The 26,127-nt window shown below is 32.8% G+C and overlaps 1 long non-coding RNA gene across 2 annotated transcripts in view; it reads right to left on the bottom strand.

Annotated features, from left to right (window-relative positions):
* Positions 1 to 17,127, bottom strand: part of LOC128248885 (uncharacterized) — a 46,404-nt gene extending 29,277 nt beyond the window's left edge. For both annotated transcript variants that reach the window (XR_008265028.2, XR_008265026.2), the window contains exon 1: positions 16,894 to 17,127. This is a non-coding gene — a long non-coding RNA (uncharacterized LOC128248885). The remainder of the gene's footprint in view (positions 1 to 16,893) is intronic.
* Between the last annotated feature and the right edge of the window lie 9,000 nt (positions 17,128 to 26,127).

Genomic DNA, 26,127 nt, shown 5'->3' on the forward strand with positions numbered 1-26,127 from the left:
ATTGATAATGCGCCAAGATCCAATGTTCACAATTCCTTTTATATCTTAATCAATAATTAAAATATTTTGAATGTTGTCATTATTTGAAGTTAAAGCAAAAATTATGGACTTCAGCATTAAAGTATGAAAAACGGGAGCTAGAAATACGCGGCAAAAAGACATACATACATACATACATACATACATACATACACGCATATATATATATGTATGTATATATATATATGTGTGTGTGTGTTACTATAAACAGTTAGGCGCAATATAATACCATAAAGGAAAAATTTTATTGTCACTAAATATGAGTGAGATTGCCGAAGTACTTATATTGCGAGAAATGAGAGTTGAAGGCTCTTAATGCAGCTAGAAGCGCGCAACATATATACTCTGATAGGAGAGACAAGCACCATATGACCATCCGTTGAATCGCTAGACTAGACTAGTTTCGTCTGCTTCGTAAGCATCGTCAGTAGTGACTACTCAAACAGTCGATGGTTTGGTTAAATCCATCCACCAGTATTTATTCTTTTACTTTTACTTTTTTACTTGTATGAGTCATTTGACTGCGGCCATGTCTGATTTAGCGAAATGCTAATACGTATATTAGTAGCGGTTATATCTCCTGTCAGTGTATATGTATGTATATATATATAGATATATATATATATATATATATATATATATATATATATATATATATATATATATATTGATATTGATATTTATTGTCACACTAATGTGGCAGTCCAGAGAAAAAGGACGAATGCTGCTGTTGATTAGATCCGAGAGGCGATCGCCTCTAGCTAGCTATATGACGCACAAATCTGCGTCCATGACACACATTCGAACAGGGAAGGTCATCAACTTCCCCTCGCTGGCTACAAGAATATTATTGAGGTGGTCAGACTCTGCATCAGGAGTAGACAACTACCATATATATATATATATATATCTATATATATATATATATATATATATATATATATATATATATATATATATATATATATATATATATATATATATATATATATATATATATATATATATATATATATGTATATATATATATATATATATATATATGTATATATATATATATATATATATATATATATATATATATATATATATATATATATATATATATATATATATATATATATGTATATATATATATATGTATATATATATATATATATATATATATATATGTATGTATGTATGTATGTATATGTATGTAAATATATATATATATATATATATATATATATATATATATATATATATATATATATATATATTTACATACATATATACATACATACATACATACATATATATATATATATATATATATATATATATATATATATATATATATATATATATATATATATATATATATATATATGTATATATATATATATATATATGTATATATATATATATATATATATATATATATATATATATATATATGTATGTATGTATGTATGTATATATGTATGTAAATATATATATATATATATATATATATATATATATATATAGCATTATTGACAGTAACTTCGAAGATTCGGCTAGCTAAATCATCGTCGGTAATGAGAGAATAAGCACGGGGTTTAGAAATGAAGTAAATACTGAGGTCCATTAATTCAACTAACAATTCTTCAAGACGGCGCCCCAGTTTGGCCGAAGTCCTATGACTGAAACATGTAAAAGATAAAAGTTAAAAGATAAATATTGAATTTAATGCTCTTCAGTTAGCAAAATCTCAGCCATTTCTTGAATATCTTCTTTCTTTTGGAATATAATCTGTTGAATATGTTAAATCATATTACATTTACATTCCTTTGGTTTTATAAACTTATAGTATTTCATTTAAAATTAAAATTGTAACGTTGGTTTTCGTTTTTTAAACCCTTTTATTTTTCTTGAGAAATATTATGTTTTACTTTTTTAGTTGCTTCGGTCATTGGGTTGCGGCAATGTGAGACATCGCTTTGAAGGGTTTAGTCGAAAAAATGTAACCCAGAACATACTTTTAAATGTAGTGCTTATTTTGTAGTTTACTTTTGCGGAACTGCTAAGTTACGGAGGTGTAAACAAACCGAGACAGGTTGTCAAGTGGTGGAAAGTACAAATACAAGCACACACATACACACAGCACATGTATATACGTGTGTGTGTGCGTGTGTGCGTAGATAGATATAGATATGTAGACATAGTTATACGTATATATATATACATATATATATATATATATATATATATATATATATTTATATACATATATATATATAAATATATACATATATATTCGAAATATAATCAAACCCTGTAATGGTATTTTGAATGCATTTAATATGTACGTTTCGGTTCGTTGTGTTATAAATGAAAAAAGAAATTTATATTTTAAGAAATACCTTCCTCAGTTAAAACACTTTAAAATATATTTCATATTCTGAAATGTCTTAACTGAAGAAGATCTGTCGTAAGAAATGAATTTCCTTCTTAGCATTATTGACAGTAACTTCGAAGATTCGGCTAGCTAAATCATCGTCGGTAATGAGAGAATAAGCACGGGGTTTAGAAATGAAGTAAATACTGAGGTCCATTAATTCAACTAACAATTCTTCAAGACGGCGCCCCAGTTTGGCCGAAGTCCTATGACTGAAACATAGGAGAAATAGTGTCGAGAAATTCTAATGACCTTCATCTTCCTTGGCTATCGCCGAGCAAACACGCGAACTTACTTCGTCTCGCTTCCAGTTCGTTGCTTCACAGCGTTCAATATACACATAATTTTCACGTCTAGCCGTATAGCCTTTCCGTTTGTTTTCCTGTCTTGTTTTCTGTCCGCCACTATATTCCTCCATGGTACAAATTTAATTTGTGTATACAAATTTAATTTGTGTATACAAATTTAATTTGTGGTCCGTGGGAAGAGCCATTTTAACGATGCGTCCTACCCTACTCTTCGAAACGCCTGTGTTAGAATGGGTGGGGGCAGCTGATGAAGGCAAATGTTCTCTATGTGACCTGTGTGTTTTCTGTACTCTGGTTATTATCATTTTTTTGTCTACGTTTTGTTTGCAATGTCCTGTACCTAGATATGCACCTATATATACAGGTAGACGTAGGTATGCACATACCGGTACGTATACATACATATACTCATTTATTATTTGTTATATATATATATATATATATATATATATATATATATATATATATATAAACATATATATAAATAAATATATATACATATATACATATACATATATATATATACATACATATATATATATATATATATATATATATATATATATATATATATATATATATATATACACACATATATGTATGTGTGCAACAAGCATGGCTGTATGATTGTATGGTAATAAGTTTGCTTCCTAACCTCATGGTCTCGGGCACATGCGTGGCACCTTCGGCAAGTGTCTTCTACTATAGCCTCGGCCCGACCAAAGCCTACTGAGTGGATTTGGTAGACGGAAACGAAAAAGAAAACCTTCGTGTATATGTGTGTGTGTGTGTGTGTGTGTGTGTGTGTGTGTGTGTGTGTGTGTGCATGCGTGCGTGCGTGCGTGTGTGCGTGCCTCTGTGTGTGTGTGTGTGTGTGTCTTTGTGTCTGTGTTTGTCCCCCACCCCCACCGCTTGACAACCGATGCTGGTGCGTTTACATCCCGGTAATTTAGCAATAAAAGACCGACAGAATAAGCAACAGGTTAAAACAATATGATTACTGGGGTCGATTCATTCGACTAAATATTTTTCAAGGTGGTGCCCCAGCAAGGCCACAGCCTCATGACTGAAACAAGTAAAATAAAAAGAAAAAGTATTTACATATATATATTATATATACATATATTTTATCTCTCTCTATATATATTTAGATAGACAGATAGATAGATAGATACTCCATCCACATACATTCCGTCAACTGAATCCACTGAGAAGGCATTAGTCGGCCGGAGCTATAGTACAAGCGACTTGCCTAAAGTGTCACGTAGTGGGAGTGAACCTGAAACCACGAGGTTGCAAGCCAACCTTCTTAACCACACAACGACTTGTACCAATATTTCTATCAAAATTTAACAAAAGACACGCAAGTCTACACAAATATCTCAAAAGAAGCACCTACTAGTTGAAATAATATAATATGAATAACAAATCACTGCTACATTAGCTTCTGTTGCATTAAAATAACTTAGTCTTCCTATTCATTTTTTTTTATATGAAAATCATTCAGAGGAGTAACTTGTAAAACGTCAAACGTAAACGATTTGAGGAACACAGCTTCGAATAGATGTTAATTTCCTGGTATTACCATAGTTGTAATAATTATTAATGAATTCGTAAGTATCCTCACGTAATTTGATAACAATTTTCAGTACATATAATTGAGGTTATACATATTTGACATAACGTTTCAGAATACGAGAACACATGTGTATGTGCGTGTATGTATGATATATGTATATATATATATATATATATATATATATATATATATATATATATATATATATATATATATACATATATATATATAAACATACATACATGCATGCATACATACATACATACATATATATATATATATATATATATATATATATATAGGAACAAATTAAATATTAAAATGTGTGTATATATATATATATATATATATATATTCGTATGAATCGTATATGCATACGTACCGGTATGTATGTGTGTGTGTGTGTGTGTGTGTGTGTGTGTGTGTGTGTGTGTGTGTGTGTGTGTGGAATCAGTTAAAGCGGGTTACTCAGCTAGTTAAACTCCAGAGGAACTTTGTACTTGTCGAATGAGTTCTACAGTATTACTGGATTTTAAATCGTCAGACTTTACGACCTGATTGTCACGATATCGGTTCGAGATATATTTGACGATTTTAATACCAGTAGTAATATAAATTTGATTCAATAAATGCGAATGTTTCACTGGCAAATATGTGTGACTTGGAGTAACATGCTTTAACCGATTCCATAAAGCAACATGCTACCCTCACTTATTTCCATTCACCCATTTTGTTCTAAATGATAATTTACATTTTCCTTCCGCAACTAAGAAGTAATTTTCTATTAATTAAGATTTTTTTTTCATACGCCATTCAGTATATTCTGTTTTTAATAATCCATACTAATTGATTCAGAACTGATAATCTATATATGTTACTTTTTGGTTGTACGTGTATTATTTTTAGCCATTTCATATATTTATTAGTGGTATATATATGATGTGTGTGTGTGTGTGTGTGCTTGTGTGCGTGTGTGTGTCTGTGTGTGCATGTTTGCGTGTGCACGCGCGTGTATATATGCATATATATGTGTGTGTGTGTGTGTATATATATATATATTGGGTCATCCCATAAATAATGCGGTTTTTTATACTTCTGTTTTCCAAAATTAAGATAAACAAAGTTCTTTTTTAAGCTAAAATATACTCTCCTTCATTTTCTACAATGCTCTTCCATCTATCTGGTAGACTTGAATGGCCCCTCTTCCAAAATTCACATGTCTGTGACAAAAAATACTCCGCCAATACTGTTTTGACCTCGTCTACGGAATTCATATTTTTTCCGTCCAAATGATTTCGAAGACTGCAGAATAAATGATAATCAAATGGGGCATTGGCCAGCGAATATGGTGGGTGCGGCATCATTGCCCATTCAAACTGCTCCAGCCTTTGGTATGTCATCCCCGATGTGTGGCCCAGCATTATCCTGATGGAAGAACACTTTTCGTCTTGAAACAAAAGATGGTCGTTTTTCTTCTAGCGCTGACTTGAATGACTGGTTGAATGTTCAAATCTAAGCTTCTCTGCTAGTTCCTCAAGAGTTTGGATGGGATTTTGTTCCACCAGGGTTTGCAAGGCATCCTCATCGAGTTTTACTGGTCTTCCAGGACGAAGCTCGTTTTCTAGGCTGTAGTTTCTGGCTTGGAATTTCTAGAACTACCGTTGACACTGGCTTACGCTTATTGTCCGATCCCCATATACTACATTAATATTCCGCGCACCTTCCCTTGCGTTGTTACCTTTATTGTACTCATAAAGTAAAATATGCCGAATATGCTCCTTTGTCACTTCCATTATAGCTTTGACTGTTAAAATCGAGCTGCATTCTTCAAAATTTGCACTAGTAGAAGGTAAAATTACTACCTGATTTTAAAGCAAGTTGATGCAGGGAGTTTATCCCGCCTTCCCCCCTCCAATTTTTAGTTCATGCAATTGAAAAAACCGCATTATGGGATGAACCAATATATACAATATGCAGGGTGCAGTGAATAAACTAGCGTCTAGTTTAAAATAGCGCAAAAATGAAAATAACACTGGCATTTCATTTTAACAGATATATTTATCAAAATTACAAAAAAATATCTTGAAATACTAATTTTATTCAATAAAGCCTCCATTGGCTCCAACCACAGCCGCCAGACGACTTCGGAATCTCCTGCAACTCGTCTGGACGGCCTCCTTGTTTAAGTTGGTGAATGCTGCCTTAACTCTTGCCTTCAGTTCATCTTTGGTGTTAGAAGAAATTTTATTGGTCTCTCTCTCTCAACTGCGCCCCACACCTAATAATCAAGGAATTTGAAGTCTGCAGAGTTAGGTGGCCAGATGTTAGGGATGATGTGGTCGCAAAAATTCTCTGACAGCCATGACTGGGTTCTCCTGCTTGTGTGGCATGGTGCAGAGTCCTGTTGCCAGACATGGGGTCTTCCAGCAGCCACTCTCTTGACCAAGGGCAGCACTTCCTCCTCCAGGCACTTGATGTAGGCCTCTGTATTGAATCTGAGGCCGTGTGAAAAGACGAATGGAGGCATAACGTCACCATCACTAGTGATCACTCCAAACACCATGATGTTAACTGGATGTTTGATTTCTATCACTCTCGGTACATGTCCTCAAATTGCACTGTCCTCAGACTAATACACAAACACTCTGAAATATTTGCATTGGAGCTTCCGGCGTGAATGCCAAGGAGTACAGCATGTCGTTTCCAATTTTCTAGCTGAGTGAACTGCATCATGGTGCAAGTAACCCTACTATACTGTGAAGTCGACAAAATCAAAAACAAACAATGCACGAAATTAGAATTATAAAATTGCGACAATTTGCCCATCGCACCTTCTATATTATTATTATTATTATTATTATTATTATTATTATTATTATTATGAACATCTCGTCAGTGGACTGACTCGTTATATCTAGAATATATTTGATAACATTTATGCTCCCCAGGATTCATTTAATCGTAAACGACATTAAAAACAACAGCAACGTGTACAAACAAGCATTCGCAAACATATGTATAGTTGCACACCTACTCTCACAAAAATACTATGTGAAGCGGATACATGGAAAGATAATCTGACGAGTCCGAAAAAACAGAAGAATGTTATTTCTAGGGAATATCTTGTCACAATTTCTAGCAATTTAAGTGAACAGATAGAAGTTCTAAGTTTTTTGCGAAGCTACTATTATACCTAATCATTAAAATATTTGTAATGATTCATTCGGTGATGTGCAGTTATGTGAATAAATCTTGTTGAATTTTATATACATAGACACACGGACACATGTGTGTGTGTGTATTTATAAATATATATATATATATATATATATATATATATATATATATATATATATATATATATATATATATATATATATATATATATTTAGATAGATAGATAGATAGATAGATAGATACATACATACATACATACATACATACATACACATATACATATAAACATATATATATATATACATACATATGCATGCATATATATATATATATATATATATATATATATATATGCGTGTGCGTGTATATATATATATGTATATATCTATCTATATATATCTAAATACATATATATATATATATATATATATATATATATATATATATATATATATAAATTATATATATATATCAGTCAGTTGTCCTTGGTCCACAAACAATGCACACCCTAAAAGTTTTTCTTTTCCTTTGACCGGTAAGCTGACCAAAAGTGTATTTTTACCTCCATTGGTGAAGACGCTATGAGCATCTGGCCGGCTAGTTTGATGCGACACCTATATTGCTAAGTGCAATAATAGACGTGAAACGGGTGGTATGCTTCTGACCAGCCGTAGCCAACGACTAGATATATGTATTTGTGTGTGCCCGAGGCTATAGTAGAAGACACTTGCCCAGGATGTGACACGGTGGGACTGGACTGAATCCACAACTATGTGGTTCAGAAGCAAGTTTCTTACCACACAGCAACGCCTGTATATATATATATTGTTAAACACACACACACACACACACACATACACATATACATATATACACATATACATATATACATATATATACATATATATATATATATATATATATATATATATATATATATATATATATATATATATATATATATATATATATATATATATAGAGAGAGAGAGAGAGAGAGAGAGAGAGAGAGAGAAAGAAAGTTGAAAAATTTCGTTATAGGCAAAAATATACCATAAACAAGTATAAAAGCTGGAGGAAAAAAGACGTTGAATCAAAATTAGATTTAATACAAAATTGGATTCAATACATACGCACGTTTCGAAACACAACACAAATATGAAAGAAAAAATTTATAATCATAGTAACTATAATTAAATTTAAGCAAAAACAGATGGTGTAATGGGGAAAAATCGGATATTTACAAACAAGTTGTAAAAGGGAAAAATAATACTAATAATAATAGTGAGAGGCGAAAAAGAAAAAGAAAGACATATCAATGTGTATGCAAGTCTATATGTGCAGCAAACTATAACATAAAAATAAAAATCTTACGGATATTTTTAAAGAAATAGTAACAGGTCAAGACGAGGTATAATGTAAACAAGGCCACGTGTGTTTTAAAAACTATAACGCAACAGATTCACTAGCAGAAAAAAGCCGTAGAGATTTATACGTACTCATATTAATATTGAAAAAAATATATATATATTACATGAGGCTTAAAGCTGCTAGGCAAGACTATGTTTGAAAAAGATACAATATTTAAGTAAAAATGTACATACAAGCAGAGAAAAAAACAAAAAGAACTCAACAAAGAAAAAGCAACGATCACAGACAGGACCGCTCGGTGTATTCAAGAGAGTTACCATGCTCAAAAATTAGCCCGGGGTAGGGGAGACAATCAAAAAGGATAGGAACAAAAATATATATATGAAAACTATTATTAATTTACAAGTGATAGAAAAAACGTATACACTTAACACATAAAGATATACAGTCATACATATATACATACATACACACCTACACATACACACACACACGTGCATACACTCGCACATATATACACAAGGGTGCAAGTGTAAGGGAAGATACAAACAAGTAAAATAAAATGATAAAGGAGTACGTATTCACATAAGACATATATATATACGCATATATACACATACATATATATATACATATATATTTTCACACATATATACATATACACACCCATATATATATATACACACACATACATAATCATGCACATACCTGTACACGCACACACATATACATATATATACACACACACGTACACACACACATACATATATATATATGTGTATATATATATATATATATATATATACACACACATAGAGACACACACATATATATATACACAAACATACACGCAAACATATATGGATACACACGCACACACATATACATATACATACACACACATACATATATATATATACAAACACGAATTTACACATACACACATTTATACACACATACATACAAATGCACACACATATATACACATCCACACATGCAAAAAAGACACATACATATAAGCATATTCACCAAAGGAAATACACATATAAAAAAATATAGAAATATATACAAATATATACACAGATATACACACTTACATATATTATACTGTTTATAGGTGTGTATGCTTGAATAATGTGTGTGTGTGTGTGTGTGTGTGTGTGTGTGTGTGTGTGTGTGTGTGTGTGTGTGTGTGTGTGTGTGTGTGTGTATGTGTGTGTGTGTGTGTGTGTGTGTGTGTATGTGTGTGTGTGTGAATATTTGCATGTATATATGTAGTTATGTGTATACAGACTTTAATTCCACGAATGTAAATATATACATCCGAGAATACAAGCACTGATGCGCGCGCACGTGTGTAAGTATATACAAGCGGGCATGTGTCTTTTTGTATGTGTGAGTGGTTTGTGTGTGCATGCGCATGTGTGAGTATGTGTGATTATTTGCGTGTGAACACTTTTACAGGTTTTAGCCTTCTGCTAGTGATCTAGCACCGTCACAATTATTTTCTATTTGATCTATGTGTTTTTAAGTGGTTTTTTAGATATTAATTGCTAATTATGTACCACTCAGTGTTAATAATTAGTATACCTTTGATTATTGCTTTACTGCGAGAAAACTGTCAAAGCCTCTAATTCTCTAAAATATTTACGTAATATATTGCAGAGAGCATACTGTCAAGGCAGGATGTTACATTTGCGCAACTGCATTAGTATACTGCCAGTAGATCAATTTGTTATAATTCATATAGCAAAGCCAATACCCAATGATCGATTCCCAATTGTATATATGTATGTATATATATATATATATATATATATATATATATATATATATATATATATATATATATATATATATATATTATAAATATGCATATGTTTTTGTGTCTGTGTTTGTCCTCCACCATCGCTTGACAATTGATGTTGGTGTGTTTACCTCCCCGTAAACTAGCATTTCGGCAAAAGAGACCGATAGAATAAGTACTAAGTTTGCAAAGAATAAAGTTCTGGGGTTGATTTATTCGACTAAAGGCGGTGCTCCATCATGGATGCAGTCAAATGACTGAAAGAAATAAAAGAATAAGGGAAAAGAATATATAATAATAATACTAATAATAATAATAATAATAATAATAATAATAATAATAATAATAATAATAATAATAAATCCTACGTAAAATACTATCCTACGTAAAATACTGTCTATGTAATCTCAAATTTTAAAGCAAACACATAATTTTCTTATGGTTTCTTAAACATTCACTTGAACAAAACTGTACAAATCCAAATATATGATACCCTAGGCATAACACCTACATGAACTTCTAACTTGTTGTCTCTTGAGGTCTCTGGGTGAGACTTGGATCCAACTTGTACAAATGCAAAACAAAAGTCAAACATAAAATAATAATAATAATAATAATAATAATAATAATAATAATAATAATAATAATAATAATAATAATAATAATAATAAAGGGGAAATATTAAACAGTATTAATGGAAAAAAATCAACCCTAATCTAATCGAAGTCATGGTTTAAGCTAAGATGATAAACTTAATACAATTAACTTAGTGTTAAAAAAGGTATCGACAAACATTATCATTAAAAATCAATTGAATTAGTATAAAAATACATATTTTTACAAACAATGATATAAAATTATTTAACAATATTAATACAAATAGAATCAATACTTATATTTTATATTGTTTTATGGGATAAATAAGTAGTTTTTTTTTTCTTTGATTATTAGTTTATATTCTAATTAAGGTTAAGTCAATAGTACAACATCTATAATTTTATTTAAACTAAAGTTTCGTTTAGATAAATTTTGTATTTCTTTTCAATAATTTTGTTAAATGTATTTTCCTTTATTTAATGGCGATATAATTGCTTTTTTATATATTAATTTATATAAATTAATTTTTGTTAGTTTATATTTTACGTTTATAATTTTAGTTTAACCTAAAACTTCGTTTAAATTGTATTTTAAATGAAAGATTCGTTAAGATAAGATTTGCATATAATATTTTTGTTAGTCTATATTGTTTCTTAGTCTTATTCTTTTGAATCTATAATTACTTAGATTTTTACGTTCAATAAAATGTTTACAATATAGTAAAGTTATATAAAGTTTAATCTTTCATTCATAATAAAACTTTCATTCATGTTCTTACATCTCTTTATTCTATCCTTTTTCTTTGTGTAATATCTTCATGAGACTTATTTAACAATATTAATACAAATAGAATCAATACTTATATTTTATATTGTTTTATGGGATAAATAAGTAGTTTTTTTTTCTTTGATTATTAGTTTATATTCTAATTAAGGTTAAGTCAATAGTACAACATCTATAATTTTATTTAAACTAAAGTTTCGTTTAGATAAATTTTGTATTTCTTTTCAATAATTTTGTTAAATATATTTTCCTTTATTTAATGGTGATATAATTGCTTTTTTATATATTAATTTATATAAATTAATTTTTGTTAGTTTATATTTTACGTTTATAATTTTAGTTTAACCTAAAACTTCGTTTAAATTGTATTTTAAATGAAAGATTCGTTAAGATAAGATTTGCATATAATATTTTTGTTAGTCTATATTGTTTCTTAGTCTTATTCTTTTGAATCTATAATTACTTAGATTTTTACGTTCAATAAAATGTTTACAATATAGTAAAGTTATATAAAGTTTAATCTTTCATTCATAATAAAACTTTCATTCATGTTCTTACATCACTTTATTCTATCCTTTTTCTTTGTGTAATATCTTCATGAGACTTCTCTCTAATAAACGCTTTAATTCTGAGTTTAACGTCCAATAATTTTTAGTTTAAACTATAGCATCGTTGAGATAAGTATTACTTCTATCTTTATTAATTTAACCTAAAACCTCGTTTAAATTGTATTTTAAACGAAAGATTCGTTAAGATTAGTTTTGCATTTAATATAACATGTATTTTTATATACATTCATTTGTTATTTATTGTCGGTTGATATACACATTCTTTTATTATTATTGTTGTTGTATTTTGACCTGAAGATTAGCTATATTTTTGAATAGAATTGATTTTCGATTTGAATATTTTTTTATTTTCTATTTGAAAATTTGGTTATGAAACACGTCTAGTCGTTTCATTATCTTTATCTTATGATATTTACTTTGTATTATATTATACCTATTTATCCTGCTTTTACTTATTAATTTTTCTATATGTGACTGTGGATTTTCATGGATTAGTTCATGAACTTTGGTTCTTTTCTCTAAAACTATATATATATACATACATATACATACATACATATATATATATATATACATATATATATATATATATATATATATATATATATATATATATACACACACACATATATATATATATATATATATATATATATATATATATATATATATATATATATATATATAGATATATAGATATATATATATATATATATATATATATATAGTGTTATCACCATTATTAAAATAATAATAATAATAATAATAATAATAATAATAATAATAGAAATGGAGCAAAAGTACATAAAATTGAGTAATTACGCATACACTCGAATGTCTCCACAATCATATATACATTTTGATACTCATAGGACTACACATACATCTCAATGTTTACACAACAACGTGAAAATTACAGGACACACATTCACGCATATGAAAATACATGACACAAACGAGGCAAAAATGACAGAAACATCTAAGGTTAACCATGACCAGCAGAATGTCATAAACGAATTAGTACCAGCAGAGAGCTACAAATACCTAGGGGTATTTAAAGGAGACAGAGTCAAACATTCAGTGATGAGGGAAAGGATCAGAAGAGAATGTTATCTCAGGGTGAGAGCAATACTCAAGACAGAGCTGAATGCAAGAAACAGGATCGAAGCGATCAATACTTTAGCCATACCAGTCGTGACTTACAGTTTCAATATCATTGACTTGTCAATTACGGAAATGTGTAATCTTGTCAGGAAAATATGACAATTGTTGACAATGCATAGAATGCACCACCCTAAGGCAGATTTACACTGATTTTATCTGCCAAGAAAAGAGGGAGGCCGTGGACTTTTACAACTGGCATTAACAATGAAGATTGCCACAATTGGTCTAGACACCTACCTGAAAAACTCTGAGGACTGGATGTTAAAACTTGTCTCAAAACATGAAAATAAGAAAACATCATACTCAGTGACAAAACAGGCAAAGGAATATATAAGTGAATTCCAAATACAAATTCCAGAATTTGACGTACTATAAACAAGCAGAGAAAAAGCTAAGCGTATGAAAACCCATGCTAAAACTGCTGCCTTAGATATTCTGACTGATAAATGGCAAGAAAAACCTCTTAATCACAAATACCCAAAGAGATCTAATAATACCGATGCTGACGAAGCCCTTGCCCATCAATGGTTAATGGCTTCAGAAACAGAAAGGTTTGTTATAGCAGCCCAAGATCAATGCTTACCTACAAGAAACTACCAGGTCAACATATTAAAGAACGGCAATTTCCCTACATGTCGTGTATGTCAACAACAAAATGAAACCATCGATCATGTTGTCTCCATGTGCAGTCTTCTTGCACCTACAAAGTATCTCAACAGGTATGATAGAGCTGCACAATATATTCACTAGGTAATTTGCAAAAACCTGGACCTGCCCCATGATAAAAACTGGTGGGAACACAAACCACTTCTAGTGCTTGAAAATGATCACGTCTCACTCCTCTAGAACTTCACCATTCAAACTAACAGAAAGATAAATGAAAATAGGCCAGACGTCATATTGAAAGACTTCAGACAAATATCATGCTTCCTCATTGATATGACTGTCCCAATCGATATAAACGTATCTGTCAAGACCTACCAAAAACTGAGCAAGTATAAAGATCTTGAAATAGATACTGGCAAAATGTGGAACCTGAAGACTAAAACAATACCTGTTGTCATAGGAACGATAACGAAAGGGGCTCATTGCTACGTAGCTCAGATACCAGAAAACCCCAAAATGGCAGAAATTTAAAAGTTAGTGCCCATGGGAACTGCCCATATCCTATGTAAAATACTGTCTATCTAATCTCAAATTTTAAAACACACTCATAATTTTCTTATGGTTTCTTAAACATTATCTAGAACAACAATAGGTACAAAACCAAATATATGGTACCCTTGGCATAACACCTACATGAACTTCTAACTTGTTGTCTCTTGAGGTCTCTGGGTGAGACTTGGAGCCAACTTGTACAAATGCAAAGCGAAAGTCAAACATAAAGTAATAATAACAATGAAGTGGCCAGTGAAAAATTTGTAGATTTCTAGTGGGTGGTAGGTAATTCCGGTACCCTACTTTATATATATGTGTATGTCGATAATATACCGTAATTGATTCGATCGATTAAACTCCTCACATTGCGAATGTTTCTTCTGTTAAGGTAATCGGTGAAGTTGCTCTTTATGTAGCTGGCATGGCTGTGGGATTAAGTTTGCCTCGATACAGCGTAGTATTGATTTTGATCCCACTGTGCAGTACCCTAGACATCTAATCCATGGCTTCAAGTCGACAGAAGCTTTATGAGTGAGACCGCTCCTGTTCTTGAAGGGTAAACTTAATTTGTCACTACTTCGACCTTGGATGATTTAAACAAATTTCAAAGCTTCACCACAAACACCAAGAAAAAAAGAGCAAAGAATCATATGTGCGCCCAGGCTCACTGAATATAAAAACTTAAACCATTTCTAATTCAGTTGAACCTGTATGGAAAGCGTTCCAGCTGTGACTACCCTATTTTTGTATCCCATCTTTTTGGTAGTGTTTCTACTATTGTATTATCCAATGTATTTTTGCTTTTTCCTAAGATAGACGCAGGGTGTGATCTAAGTGTGATTCGGCTGCTATTTCTAGTAGCCAAATCATACGCGTTGGATCGCGAGTGTAGGAAGTTACAGTTGAAACAGTTGAACCCGAGTCAAGGTGACGTGATGGTAGAATCGTTACCACATCGGACAAAATGGTTAGCTACATTTCGTTCTGAGTTCAATTCCGACAAGGCCTATTTTGCCTTTTATCCTTTCATGATCGATAAGATAAGTACCGGTCAAGTCATGAGGTCGATGCCATCATCTTGTCCCTTCCTCTTAAATTTGCTGGCATTGTGCCAAGAATTAGAAAGAAATATTAATGTCAAGTCAGGAGATATACAAAGCTAAGAATTATTTCGACTCTAGTCTAGGCCCAAAATTTTGAGGGAGGGGGCCAGTCGATTAGATCGATCCCAGTACGCAACTGGTACTTAATTTATCGACCCCGAAAGTGTGAAAGGCAAAGTCAACCTCGACGCAATTTGAACTGAGAACGTTGCGACGGGCGAAATACCGCTAAGCATTTCGCCTGGCGTGCTAACACTTCTGCCAACTCGCCCTCTTGGTACAAGACCAAGAATTTCGAAAAGGTGGGTAAGTCGATTACATCGACCTCAGTGTTCAAATGGTACTTATGTTATCGACCTCGAAAGGACGAAAGGCAAAGTCGTGCTCGGTGGAATTTCGGCTCCACGTAAAGACAGACGAAATACTGTAATGCATTTTTCCCGGCGTGTTAAGGATTCTGCCAGCTCGCCGCCATTAAAAAAAATTCTAAACATACTGGTTTCAAATTTTGGCACAAGACCAGCAAGCTCGGGGAAGGGTTAAGTCGATTACGGTGATCTCAGTACATGACTGATACTTATTTTGTCGACCCCGCAAAAAAGGAAAAGTAAAGTCGACCTTAAGTTAATTTGAACTCAGAACGTAAGAAATGCCGCTAAGCTTTCTACTCGGCGCGCTAATGATTCTGCCAGCTTACTGCTATTAAAAGGAAGATCTAAATATATTAGCCAAATTACCTTATAGGGATAAAGAAAGGGTTAATTACATATTCTGCAATCATTAAAGATTAATGTAGCTCTCACTGTATATTCATACCTTTAGAGCAGGCTGGTAAATGTTTGCTGACAGACCTAATTTTTTCCTTCGAGGTTCTCCTAACTCTCAGCCATGGCAAATTCTCCTTTGATGCTGTTTCTTTATTTCTGTCACAGCTTACTTCAAAATTTTACCTCGCCTATTAAAAATTCGGAATCTCACATCTGTTGGCCATTGATAGTTTAACCTTTAACACAAATCAATCTAAATCGTTGCACCGAAAGCAGTTGGTGTTGATATGTGGATCAGTTATTAATCTATTGCTTGTTATTGTTATTTTATTATAAGTGACAACAGTGATAGATCATAAATAAATAAAAAGTAGATAGTGATAAATAGTTATTTAATAAGCCCCAGAACTTTCGCTAACATAAATATGCAAATTTATAGTCAGAAAACAATATATTCTCCTGCTTGCAGAATTATTACAGTTTGACGTAATAGCAAATAGCAAAGAAAAAAGGGCAACGATTGTGGAGTTGTTGTAGTTCTTGTTGTTGTTGAAAATGATGTATGGCACGGACAGTGGTGTAGATGATGAGGATGCTGATGGTAGTGTTTACGTTGGTGGTAGCGTCGGTTGGGGTTGAGTTTTCTTTTTGTTGTTGTAGTTGCTGCTGTTGCTGTTCTTGGTCTTGTTTAGATTTTTGTCTGCACTGGTTGAGGTATGTAGCCAAAAGCATTTGGTATAACGACATAGCTGTGTGATTAAGAACCTTGTTTTGCAGCCTCATAGTTTCACCAACAATCCCACGGTGGTGCACCCTGAGCAAGTCTCTTCTATTATCGCCCCGAGGGACGACCAGTTCGAACCCCATCCTGTCTTCGTCTTTTGTTTTCTGTAAATCTGAACCCTGTGTGTGTGTGTGTGTGTGTGTGTGTGTGTGTGTGTGTGTGTGTGTGTGTGTGTGTGTGTGTGTGTTTAAGTGACTGCCGATCTTCCGATCGAAGCAACCATACTAGATTCCTATTGGTTTTACAAACTGCTGATAGCATCTTTCTGCCGAGATGACATTTGAACTGAAAAAGTATGAAACCTGAACAGATACCGCTTAAACAATTCTGCCAGTATTTTACTTTGGATTGGTACGTTTTCTCGATCCCTAAAATAATGAAAGGCAAAGATGAATCCTGCGAGATTGAAACCCAGAACGCAGAACCGGAACAAAAGCTGTGAAGCTTTTTTTTTTCAAATACTTTTAAGATTTTGATCGTTCGCCTACACACACGCTCACACATATTCTAATTGCGTTCCATATTCGAAATAAATATTAATCAATTATAAACCCCAAACGAATAAAAGAGAGAAAGATTGATAGTGACTTCGAAGTTATTATCAACGTTAACGACGGATAACCCACTTTCTTGAAAACAACAGACTGCTGAACCCTAACGCAGCTCCTGTATCACTTTGATGACATTTTGAGAGCTTTGGGAGAGGGCTCGAATACTGATATCATCGACTTTGATTTCAGCAAGGCCTTTGACAGGCTGGATCATAAGATCCTCTTGAAAAAACTATCCAAAATTGGTGCCTCTAGAAAGTTACTACAATGGATGAAGTGTTTCCTGACAGGCAGTAGTCGAATGAGTAAAAGCAAGCCCAGCCAAAGTCAGTAGTGGTGTTCCACGAGGCACTGTGTTGGGCCCGCTTCTTTTCATCGTCTACATCAATGAAATTGCTGACATCATCAAGCACAACATAAGAATCTTTACAGATGATTCCAAGATCCAGAAGGTCATCAATGAAGTGGGTGACCAGACATACGTTCAGTCACATCTATTTGCTGTCATCCAATGGGCAGAAAAGAATAATATGCTGCTGAACGTTGACAAATTTGAGTTAATCCACTTTGGAAGAGGATAACCTGAAACTTCCATACTCCATTCCTTCTGGTGAAACTCTCATGACATCCAACAACATCAGAGACTTGGGAGTAATTATGGATAACAACATAAGCTGGGCCGCTCATATAAACAGCAAAGTTGACATGGTCCGCAGAATATGTTCCTGGACTCTCAGAACTTTCCATTTGAGAGACATCCATATCATTATCCTTCTCTTCTCTACTTTTGCCCGACCCCACTTTGAATACTGTTGTCCACTGAGGACCGCCCCACACGAAACAAAGTATCATGAAAGTTGAAGCACCCTAAAGGTCAATTAAAAAAAAGATAGATGGCATGACAGGCCTTGACTATTGGGATCGACTAGAAGAGCTCAAGCTTTATTCTCTCTAACGCTGTCGAGAGTGCTACATCATCTGCTGGATGTGCAAAATATTCCATCAGCATTGTCCAAATGATGTTGGCATCGCCTTTAAGATACACGCAAGACTTAAACCATACTCGCATCATAAACCATACTCATAAACCACAACATAAACCATACTCGCATCACATAACAACAATACGACACAATTATTTCACCTCAATTAGCTCCTATCTCTTTAACATTACACCAAAACACATTAAAGCAGAAAGAGACCCCATAAATATATATATATATATATATATATATATATATATATATATATATATATATATATATATATATATATACATAGTAATGTTTATATGCCAACATAATGTAGCAGTCCTGTAAAGGACGATGTTACTGTTCGAAGGTTATAAAGGACACAGATTCGTGTGTCACATAGCTAGCTAGAGGCGATGGCCTCTTGGAGCTAATCCATGGCAGCATTCGTCCTATATTTGGGACTGTTGGCTTGGCGATAATTATTAATACATATATATATATATATATATATATATATATATATATATATATATATATATATATATATATATATATATACATATATATATATATATAAAAGAAATAATTAAGATTCAGTTGAATTAAGCACTTAAATTGAGGCACTAAGTCAGTCCGGTATGGCCCGCACAGCTCGAAGTTAGATGAATAAAAAGCAAATAAGTAATAAGGATGTCCAGGTATCAGTGCATTACAACCGCTTTAAGCGGCTCCATTTAATCGATCAATGAAAACATTACATCAATTTGGAATGTATATATATATATATATATATATATATATATATATATCAGTGGCGACTCCGGCAGTCGGCCTGCTCGTGCTTTTTCCGAGTATAAATTTAGTAAAGTGAACGTGTATTTGCAAACTGATTTAATTTCTGCCAACACTGACTTCAAGTATGTAATTTCAGCCAATAACTCGGGCACCTTTTATTGAGCCTGGTCGCAGTTCATTTATTTTTGTTCAGCGTCTATCGGTCGTCTTACAGGTGCCCTATGTCAAAAAATATCATTCGTAGCGGACGTTCTCTCGACATCGTTCATACGCGCCTGACTCAGGCTCAGAAGTTACAGCCCGATTTGTTATCTAGAATCGTAAAAATTAAAATAATTCAAACTCAATGTTTTCTCGAAACAATAAATTTCTATAGTGATTAAGATTTAAATTCCAATCTATGAACAGTTTCCGTTCTATAATATACTCAAAGGCTTATCCAGCAACTCGGGCTAAAACGAATGAGCCTGGTAGGCGTAAAAGACTAACTTGCATCTCTGGTCAAGAGTACAGGCGACGGTCAGATCGCTGATGTTTGTTGTGAAATCCACTGTCGTTATTTGATTACTGTTATTCTGTGTGTCTGTGTGTAAAGATCAGTTGTGTTCTGCAGGGTTGCTTTATTTTTACTCTTAACTTAGAAATGAAGAAAGACACAGTGCTAAATATAAAATATAAGCCATTTGGGGCTAGAAATATTGCGGAAAACGTGAAATTCTTCGAGCAGGCATGTGTCTTATGCGAAATCTGTGATGAGCCCGAGTGACGCTGATGACCTGGAGACATTTATGTACGTAGATGTAAATATATATATATATATATATATATATATATATATATATACTACAAACATACTCATACACATCTGTATATGAGTTTGTATGCGTGCATGAATATGTTGTGCATATATATGTCTGTCTAGGTGTATGTGTATGGTACATTTACGTACGTATGTGTATGTGTGTGTGTGCGTGTGTGTGTGTGTGTGTGTGTGTGTGTGTGTGTGTGTGTGTGTGTGTGTGTGTGTGTGTGTGTACTATGTATGTAGATTGGTAGGTAGGTAGACAAAAACAGATATGTGCGTAAGCCCGTACGCGCGCGCGTGTAAATACACATGTGCTTGTGTCTGAAATAATATTCTAAGTGGGAATATCGAACCCCCACAAGGGATCAAATGTTGATAAAAGCTCGGAGTTAGAATTTCTCTGGCTGTTTTTTGATTCAATGTAAATGATTGGAATCAGACATGCTAAATAAATCTCGTGATGTAAATAAGATGTAAATTAGTCTAAATCGTACTTATTTTGTCCTGACAGTGTTGTGGCGAAGACACTTTCCAGAAATTCCTACCCCTTTCCTTTCGTCCCAAAGTAAAGTCCACTATGATTAAATTTCAGCTCAAAGATTCGTAAACCAAATTTGCCAGACATTGTTCGGGTTATTTGTGTGACGATGGGCGTGTTGTGCACACGTTCGATGAATGTGGTTTGATCGAAATCTTTTCACTCTTAACGCCATTAGGGATTTATTACGAATTTAAATCTACATTTCAGAGTTTTCTCTTTCATGAAACCTAACGTACAAATGATTTATATAACGTGTTTTCTTTCTTCTATCTACTGCTTACCATCTGATGTCATTAGTTAGTAGTCTCCAAAGAAAAACGAAATACAAACAGTATTTTTTTTTAGTTGCTTGTATATATTTTTTCTTTGTTCGTTTGTTTGCTGTGAGTTGGATACAGCTCATATCACCTGTCTGTTTTATTCATGGGTGGTTTATTTGATTCCGTACGTCGGCTGCTTGCTGTCAAGGCCCATAAACCTTCCTGAAAATACCAGCCATCAGTTTGGGTAGGAAAAAAACAACAGCGCCATAAATATACAATTGCACACAAAATTTAGCTTTGTCTGGTTTACCACAAAGTGAATATAGTGGTCATGACTACTCCATCTTATTCAACCATGCGGTTGTTGTTGTTATTGCTGTCGCTGAGTGTGACTGGTGTTGGTATCGCTACAGCTGTACTTCAGTTGACGTAAGAACATACATACTTGATGACAGAATTTGAATAAAATTTCGATCAATATCTTACAGCATTTACACCCGGAGTGTTAAAGCTTGAAAATAAAAGCCAGGGATCTGCAGTTGACATCAACAATATAAATCAAATTTAAGGAACACTTGTCAAATTTCGTTTTATTTTTCTCCCTTATATAAATATTTGCTGACATTCAAAGGAACATATTGAACCAAAGGACTTATCGTAATTTTCTCACCGCTGCCTAATTTGAATTTAATGATTGTAATGTAAATAGTTAGAAAACAATTTTCGAATTACAAATAGAAAGATTACGATTTTTAATAATTTATTTAACAGGGTCCAAAAACTGCTAGACAGTGAAAATTCTATACTATGAGTTCAATTTAATGTTTGGTCATAATAAAGATATAATTCAATATCATTTACCCTTAATATTTGAGCTTGTTACGCTTACACAAAAGTTATGAAGATTAACATGCTTTAAAATTGAATTTTTATACATATTTTCTTCAAATAGTATGACATCAGGATATCTGTCTCGCAGCATACTTTAACAAATAACTATTGATGACTCCTTTACCTAAATAATTAATCATTCTCCATCAATTAATTTAATTTCGATTGTTATAAAAATATGTTTGCTTTTAGCCTTGCAAACTGAAAACGGATTGTGTGATAATACATGCAATATATATATCCAATTATTTCTTGAGTATCGTTATCTCAGTTCCCTAATCGTGCATTGGCCGTCCAATAGTTTGTATCCGACTAAAAGCGTTTCTGAATTGCCACTATAATTAAGACAATTGATTCTCAACAGCTAAGTCCAATAGATTTCAGTGGATACTGCATGTAGTATGATTCACCTCTATAAGCAGCAGCACGAGGTGATTTTCTAACTGTTGTGATCACCACATTGCTAAATTCGCTTCCGCAGATGGATAAAACTACTTACAATAGAATCAGAATTCTATTGAGATGGAAATTTGTCTTGCCACTTATCCACACAGCACTGGAAATGAATCAAGCACAAGTGATTTTTTTGGTTCGGTCACAACGGGCCAGACTCTTGTTTGAATGATTTTTAGACATAGTATTTGTACAAAATTGCTTTTCAAAATAAACTAGAAATTATAGTCTCGAAATAACATTAATAATTCTAACAAAGGTATGAATTCGGAGGGAAGATGTTATTCGACTATATTGAATAGTTAAAAGACAAAGCAAAAATTGAACTCAAAGAACCAGACCGAAAACCGTATAGTATTTAAAAATCGACGTTTCTAACGACTTTGCTAATTCGTCGCCTTTGCCAAATTCTTCCAAACTACCTACAAAGCCTGAAATTTGGATAAAAGGTTAATCGATCACGTCAACACTAATTCTTGTTTATTTCTTCATTTTATCGAATAATGTACATTAAAAGCTTGGTTTGAAGTTGAGAACACCATCTTGTGAGTTATCTCCATACAATCCAGAAACAAGAAATAACTAAGAAGCATAAAAGACAAAAAGCATCAGTTGACAACAAATGGAGGCTATGCAAACCGAAACCAAAATTACTAATCACATTATCACTAAATGTAAGTAAGAAAATGCCCTCTAGATACTAAGTTACAATGCGGTAATCAGAGCAATCCAAAATAAATTAAGAAATAAAAAGAAATAAAAATAAACATATTGAGATTGATGGATTAAAAGAATATTGGTGAAATCTAATAATAAAAATTAAAAGAAAAGAGATATGATATTGCTGTTTGGGACCACAAAATTTAACCATGTACTGTTGTGAAAGTTAGCTGTTCACTTGACCTCAGTGCAACAAGAAAATATATAGAAGAAAGAAAATATGAATTCTAGAGGAAAAACCTATTAATCCAGTTTTTAAAATATACTTTCGGCTTTTATAGCCGTTATATCCCCAGTATATGCACCAAATCGCCCAAGGAATATATATGGTTGAACTTGGACTCTCGAAGAACGTTGCCCTATAACTTGAGGGATTACGAAATCTATAACAATAAACAAATGCAAGACTTTAAAATTTCGACGTTGAATATTTGCGCAAGGGATGGCGGAGAGAAGAGTGCTTCCTTTTAAAAAGAAAATCAATTCTTTACAGCCTCGTCACAGTGCAGATGACAAGTCAGAATACACTCTAACGTTCTGATCAAGAAGAGACAGCATACATGTGTGGATGCATACAAACGAGACACAGATGCATACACACATGCGTGCATACATAGGTACATAAATTCATATATACATAGATGCACACAGTGGACAACTTGATGTTCAGACATATGTTTTTGAAAGTTGGAAGTTTGAGTTAGAGATGCAGGGAAGAGTGCATACGACTATTTCTATGCAAAGTATCTAAACATTGCATACACTGAAGTATACGTATTTAAACAAATCAAACTTTGCAAACAATCGCCACATGTTGCACAGTAACTTAGTATGTTCAAATACAATTGTAAAATTGAAGAGTTTTTTTTAAAGAAATGTCAAGCTGAAGGCGGTGACTTGCAGAAACTTTAGCACGCCGGGCGAAATGCTTAGCGGTATTTCGTCTGCCGTTACGTTCTGAGTTCGAATTCCGCCGAGGTCAACTTTGCCTTTCATCCTTTTGGTGTCGATAAATTAAGTACCAGTTACGCACTGGGGTCGATGTAATCGACTTAATCCCTTTGTCTGTCCTTGTTTGTCCCCTCTATGTTTAGCCCCTTGTGGACAATAAAAAAATAAGAAACGTTAGCACTCTGGGTGAAATGCTCAACGGTATTTCGTCTGTCTTTATGTTCTGAGTTCAAATTCCGCCGAAGTCGACTTTGTCCTCCATCCTTTCGGGGTCGATAAATTAAGTACGAGTTGCATACCAGGATCGATCTAATCGGGCCTTGTGCCTAGAGCAGAAAAGAAATGTCAAGCTGTGGAATCTATGAATTTGATCGGAACTAAAAGTTGTCGAAGAATATTGCCATCTTTTTAAGCTAAATTATAAATTCTCTGTAACGAGACAAAATTAACGACATTGAAAACATGTCTTCTCGAACTAATTGTGATTATAATCCTAACATAAAGTGGAGTTACCGGTTTAATGGAGGTTTTATATGAGGCGTATATATATTTAATGTGAATCGAAAACATTTTGATTTTATGTTCTCAAATAAAATGTATTCCCAAACACATTTATGATCAGATTAAACGTATTATTAAATGAAAACTTATTCATGTAATTGAATCACATTAATAAATATGGGTAAGTAAGTTTGCCTTAAACACAACTCCAAATAACATGCTGCAGCAACGTACAAATTCAGTGCCAACCGTTCGTATACTTTCAATGTGAACAATACAATTTCTGGAAAAATCACTCATTAGAAGTAAAGAGTGAAAGTTATGGGAAGTCTAAATGAGGAAAAAAATGAAAGGTACAAGAAGCATGTTGCATGGCTACTGCATGCATATTAAACAAAGAACAATATGAAATTAATGAAAAAATATTGAACGAATTCCGTCCGTCTTTATTTTCTGAGTTGAAATTTTGCTGAGGTCGACTTTGTCTTTCATCCTTTCGGAGTCGATAAAATAAACACCAGGTACGTTCTGGGATTGATGTAATCGACTTACCCCTCCAACAAAAATTCAGACCTTGGATTATTATTTTTTCACATACGCACAACAGATTAAACTGTTGGAAAAGAAAAATACATAACATCGAGCTACAACAAGTAACCTTAGATGTCAAGAACCTTCCCAAGTATATTGTAGTTGTCCCTAATAACACTGTTTTCTGGAGCTGCACAGGTTTATGCCTATTTCCTCTATTCATCTGTTCAAACCTTTAGCCATAGTTCCTAATGCACCTATAACAACAGAGATACATTTTACCCACACTTTCCATAGCCTCTGTAATTCAATGGATGAGTCTTGATACTTTGCTATTTTTTATACCTCTTATATTGACTTTTTCATCATTTGAGACAGTAAAGTCAATTATCTGGCACCTTTTATTATCTTTGTCTACTACTACTAAAAATCAGGCCTTCTAGCTTCTATCAATCTATCAGTCTGAATGTTAATGTCCCACAATGTCTTACATTTCTTACTTTCTATTACTTTACTAGGTTCA

This window comes from Octopus bimaculoides, chromosome 1, assembly GCF_046866305.1.
Source record: "Octopus bimaculoides isolate indiv1 chromosome 1, ASM4686630v1, whole genome shotgun sequence".
Lineage (NCBI taxonomy): Eukaryota > Metazoa > Mollusca > Cephalopoda > Octopoda > Octopodidae > Octopus > Octopus bimaculoides.